This window comes from Astatotilapia calliptera, chromosome 12, assembly GCF_964374335.1.
Source record: "Astatotilapia calliptera chromosome 12, fAstCal68.1, whole genome shotgun sequence".
Taxonomy (NCBI): Eukaryota; Metazoa; Chordata; class Actinopteri; order Cichliformes; family Cichlidae; genus Astatotilapia; species Astatotilapia calliptera.
The window spans coordinates 18,245,974-18,251,973 of NC_137433.1; the positions used below are offsets into that span (position 1 = coordinate 18,245,974).

Here is a 6,000-nt window from a genome sequence, read left to right on the forward strand (position 1 = left end):
TGGCATATTATTTTTTTTACTTATCAAATGTGTTTCCCTTACCATCGTCCCAACCACAACCCACCCACCCAATTCCTGGCTTTACTATATTAAGTAAAATTGAGAACGCATGGTGGGGGACTGAGTGCCTCACTGGGTCTACAGTATGCATCTATCTCCAGACGATGAGGCGGTGATGTGTTGGCGTGGGAGTGTGTTCGACGGGAAACGACAAGTTAATTAAAAAAAATTAAATATAAGAAAAAAAAAAACACTGACCATGTGTCAGTTGGATATTTTTACATTATCCATATATGAGGCATTTCTCTTTTTTTTGCTCTCCTATTCTGTGCTCACAGCACAAGGGCCACAGCCATGTGTGAATAATCACACAAAGGGCCTCAGAGGTGCCCTAACCGCCTTACAAAAGAAGGCTAGGTGCAAGGGCAGATGGGGGAGGCATAGGTTGTAGGATTTGAGAGATGGAGGAGGGGTTGTAAACGTTAACACGTTGAGGATTTGGATATCCTCACAAGCTTGTCTCATTAGCTGCTAATTGGCAAGACTTTTCTCCATCTATTGTCTTTTGTTCTGCATTAACATTTGTTTTTTGAACGATGCAGACGAGCAAGAAAAAGACAGTCTAAGGCAGTGAGACAGTCCACTATACATTTCAAGTGCTCCGTGCTTCGCTAAGAGAGAGTTAAGCCCGTATTACAGCAATATAAACAGTTCTGTCCTATGATTAACCTTAAAAGCAACTGAGTGCAAAACTAAATGCTAAACCTTTTCAACTAAATTAGCACAGGAAATCACTGGAGAGAGAGAGTTAGAAAGATAGAGAGAAAGAACAGTAAGTGACACAGAGGATGAGAAGCAAGGACAGGGTTATTTTTTCCTGTTCTTCCATTTTCTGCTCATCCACCTTTGCCAACTGGGAAATCATAGAAAAACATCAAAACAGCTAAATGGCAAATTATTATCAAAGCTCCCCTCAGTGTTCGGTCCAGGCCAGACATATTGGAGTTGTCATGCAGGGGATGGCCAATACTTTCCTAGAATTACTCTCAGTATTGCACTCTTTGACAAACATTAAACAAGACAATAAAATACATAGGTAAAGGTGCATTTGCCTACAGGCACAGATGGGAAAGACAGAAAGATGGGAAGAAAGAGGAAATGAGAAAATAGGTCTCAAATTAACAACACAGTTTCCGGACAGTCCAAGTGAATTATACATTTCCAGAAGAAAGCTATGCTTAAGGCACAAAAGACGGGTCATGTGTGTGGGGTTTTTTCCAGCCACTGTCTTTGTCATTTGTCCCAGTCTGTCTATATCTCTCTTGCTCACAATTTTTGTATCCCACTGAGTATACAGAAATAAAGTTGCCTTGAATGCTAATAATTATTGGATTTCAGGGCCAAGTAATTCAAAGAAAACTATGTCTGCTGTACTTAGTTTTAATGGATGTCACCAAACTAGACAGAGATTTGGTTTTTGTCTTGTTTTTTTGTGATGGCTCTAAGAACAGAGGCTTTATCAATCTTGCTTTTAAAGAAAATTGTTTATTACGCACTTTAAAATTTCAGTCTGTGTTCTTTATCACTGTCATATGCATGATGTCATCACATTACACTTTTTTTTTAAAAGTTAATCAATGTTGGAAAATGAAGAGACCATCTGAGAAATATAAAATTGCTTCAATGTTCATCAACAGTTTGCAGGAGGAAATACTCGGGTGGAGGGACTGTGCAAACGTAACGATGGTTACAATTATGGCGAGAACAAGAGTTCTGTTTTATGTTGAGAGATGTCAGAGAGGAAAAAAGGGTAAGGAAGCTGGGTCACAACTCTCATATGTTTTTTAACACCTGACACCAAGGTTCATAACTCATATGGAAAGAACCTGAAAAGAACACTAACAAAAGAAACAAAGAAAAAGAGGAACCTAAATACCTTGCCCAGTCTTGCATCTGACCATCCCAGGATACCGTAAAGACTTTCTGCCAAACTTCTGACACAAGCATCCAAACCAAACAACAAAAGATTTTAAAACATGTTACATTAAAATAGTCTTTAGTATTTGCTTAAAACTCCTTCAAAGTAACCATTTCTGACTTAAGTTATCCAGCTTCTAACAATTCAATGTAGTCACAAGTGCAAGGCCTCCAGCAGAATATTATAGGTCACAGTCGGCCAGCACATGAGTCTTTGGCTTCATCCAACGTGCAGCAGATCAAGGGCCTCGAACTAAAACAGTACTGACAGTGACCTCACTGAGACCCAGCAACTGCAACAGCCCTAACAAGGTATTAGCAGGCACCTCTGTATACCCTCCAACTCTCAGCCTGGGTCCAAAGAAATACAGCTGCGCAGAGTGTTCTTGAGGGCGGAGGGCAAACCTGAAAGCAAAGAGGTGCCCCTGGCTAAGCTCAGGGGTGGAGCTAGAGGGTCAGGAATTCAAAGCAACGTAGGGCCAAAGTTTACAAAGATTTTTTTTACTGGTATTTCCTTTCTCTAACACAGCATTTCAGCATTTGTTTAACAAAGAAATTTCAATTTTAAAAAGATACCAGTGCATGCTTTCCCCATATTTATTTAATAAATACAAATATGGAGTGTGTGCCAAAACCCCCCCCCCAAAAAAAAGAGCACTGCGAACTGCAATAAGGAGCCAATCTTGTTAATAAAATAAAAAATATAGTTAACCATAAACTTAAAGCTCACACAACTTAAACAACCAATAATCTTTACTGTAGTTTGTAATTTTACCACATTGTACATTGCAATCTGTTTGAATTCATTGGGGTTTTTTTTAAGTGAGATGGCTATTTTTACGTATTAACATGTTTGCTAGATAGCTAACATTCAACTGTAGGATAAGAATTCAACCTGCAATTACAATTATGTTTTAAATAATCAGAGATGAGATGTTTATAAAAATGAAAAAGTCAATCAATTCACCATTAAAAGAAAGCATAGCAATCTGCAAAGAGACTATTCAATAACACGGATCAAAAGAGTACATAATTGTGCTAAATTCTTTCAGTAAACTGCCACTGTGACAAATGTTCTGTAGTTCGGTCCCCTGCAGCTGTGTTGACCCCAAGCTGTAGTCTTAAATTCTGTGTCAAATACAGGTAGTGTCACATAGCAAATATAGCAGCCACACATCAGATTTTAATAGAATAAGGAGTAATTTTATATAAAAACCATATGAGGAACTGAACTGACATCCTGTAGCCACGGGCAAATCCCTGGATGCTTGAACTCAGCAACAAAAACTACAGTATATATATACCTGTGTCCAGGTGGACAGACAGGATGCTCTTACACAAAGCAAAGTTTTATTCTTTTAAGTATATCTTACCAGCTACATCTTCAAAATTCTGCACTGAATAGCTTTTTCTCTAGTCCTGGTTGGAATGAACCAAGCACAATACGCACGATTTCTTTTGAACTGTACACCTTATTCTTCTTTTAAATATATGATCTCGATATTAACATATTTTGATAACGCTGTTCAGTGGCTCTTAAACATTGCCCAGTGCTATATACAGATATAGTGCTGGTGGTGGCGTTAGTCAGTAACAGTAGCCATCTTTCTTTTTCACCTGAGTAACCTAAACCAATTTCAATGATATTAAGGATCATCAAGCTGTCACAGAACCTGATGAGGGTAAGTTGTATTTACAAAGAAATTGTATCTTGTTTGCACTTGTACAGTACAAACATCTAGCTTTAGCTTTGGCAAATACACTTTGCAAATATAATATGCTGAAAATGTTTGATGTAAAAGTTTGATGGGAGTTGGTTATCGTCTGGTTTTAGAAGGCATACCTTTGTGTTGCTACTCTTCTGATCATTCTTCTTTTAGCAGCAGCCTGTCTGCAAGACAAGTTAAGGGGCAGTGTGCCATTTATGTATTTTCAATATTCCTGCATAACTTTTGCAGAGTTGCAGAAAGCGTTTTTGTCCATTGTGACATATACGGCTTTATGAAGCTCAGTAGAGTAGAGATTTGTGACCTAGGACCCCTTAACTTACTGTAGAAGGGATCTATAATAACTGGAAGTCCAAATAAGCAAAAGGAAAGCATTTGCTGACTGAAGCAAGACAAAATAGTTTTCAAAGTGTGTTAACTGGTTCTATTCTAGATTTTTATATTTGTTAATGATTTATAGCATAATTTCTTATGTATGTAATTTTGAATATTGAAATGTATATAAACTATAGAAATATACACTTCCTACTCTAAAAGGTATGAGTTTAGTTTGTCCTCTAAGAAAGTGGTATAGCCGTGTGGTTTTGTGTGTGTATGCATGTGAAAGCGCGTATGGCGGTTGTCTCTGTGTGACTGTGGGCGTCTAGAGGAGAGAGAAGCCTCATCTGTTACCAACCCAGCCTGGCCGGCCCGTCGCATGAAGTAGAACGACAGGGTGTCACCGCCGACGACAGTGATGGATGCCCTAAATTCTGTAGGCAACTTGGGCAATTGGACGCATTAACAACAGGCACCTGCTTTCCCCCGTACAAATCTATTAAAAGATAACAGCAATGGCGGCTTCCACACTATTAGTAAATTATAGCTCTGTCTGAGTGTGAGGTAAGTAAGCCTCTTTTTCCCCACCTGCCCCCACCTACCTTCTTCTGCTATAGTTTCTAATTGGCAGTCTCACAGTGCCACCTAGTGGCAACAATTTATAATGTGAAGTAATGTTTGAAACGGAACAACAAAGTCAAAAGAGCAGACTAAGTTTGTCTAAGAATCTGATAATTTCACTGTCATGAAGATAAATTCCACTCTCACTGAGTTCAGTACACTGTAAATAGCCATTTACTGTTTACAAATACAAATTTGTATTTGTTTTAAATGTTATATACCTATGTGGTATGTGACTTTTGTTGCCATGATGCCAGGTCTCTCTTGGAAATGAAATTTTTAATCTCAATGAGATTTTTTACCTGGATAAATAAAGGACTAATAAAAAATAAAAATAATTGGAAATGAATGAAAATAAAGATGTTTTTCACGCTGGCCAAATTTCTATCATTCCAAACTCTTTCATTAAAAATATTTTATTTTCACACTTGCAATCAGAACACAAATCACACGCCCCCAAACATGATGAACATATGGTACAAGTTTAACATGGCAACAGCCCTTAAGGTCAGTTTTGTTTATAGCTGTTCACTGACTGTCATAGTGACTGTAGTGCGACCTTAAATCAGTGAACAGTTCATCTTTGTGAGATAGAGTGTGCATGTGTACGCTCGAGAGTGTGTATGTGTGTCAGGTTACACAAGCAAAGTTGTTCTCCAGCTTTCTTCACGTCTTATGGATTTCTCTTGCAAACTAATTTTCCATAAACAAGCCTTTCTTTGGGCTGACTGGGCCAAATGGCCATTGATTTGGGACAATCTGGCCAATATAAAACCATTACGACCTACTCAAGACCTCCTCTATCAAAACATTAACACGACACCATTATGACAAATATCCGGTTATAGCCAGGTACGACGCATAAACGCGTGTCACATAAATTTGCTTTGGATAAATATTTCTGTGTCTGTGAGGAGGGTATGTGTTTGTGAGTTGGCCAAGAATAAAGGGAAGACATGACCAATAAATACTTTTACAGCAAGCAATTTGTCAGGATGTGTAAATGTCCCCAATTCCCAACAGCACTAGAGTAAAATTTACAGTCACTCTGGAAGTGACAATGCACAAAAAAGGACCACTTTTTACTCTCTCTCATCTCCCTCAGACCACTAAAACCTTCCCATAAATCTCCTCCGGTCCCTCCAGATGTCTCCTGTTGTCAGATATCATGCCTTGACAATGCCTTCCACCATCATTGTCTTGACAGAAATATGATATGTGAAACTGCAATGTCGCATCACTTAACATGATTTAGCCTAAGCTAGCCTGCACCATTTTAATCAATCAAAAATGTCACCTTTTTCCCTGTAATGACGGCAGAGGCAAAAGATCCCTGTGTTGGGGTGATCTATAAGAC

General features: G+C 38.5%; 1 protein-coding gene across 5 annotated transcripts in view; it reads right to left on the reverse strand.

Moving 5' to 3' along the window:
* Positions 1–6,000, reverse strand: part of LOC113033075 (uncharacterized) — a 308,229-nt gene that overhangs the window by 295,968 nt on the left and 6,261 nt on the right. The window lies entirely within an intron of this gene.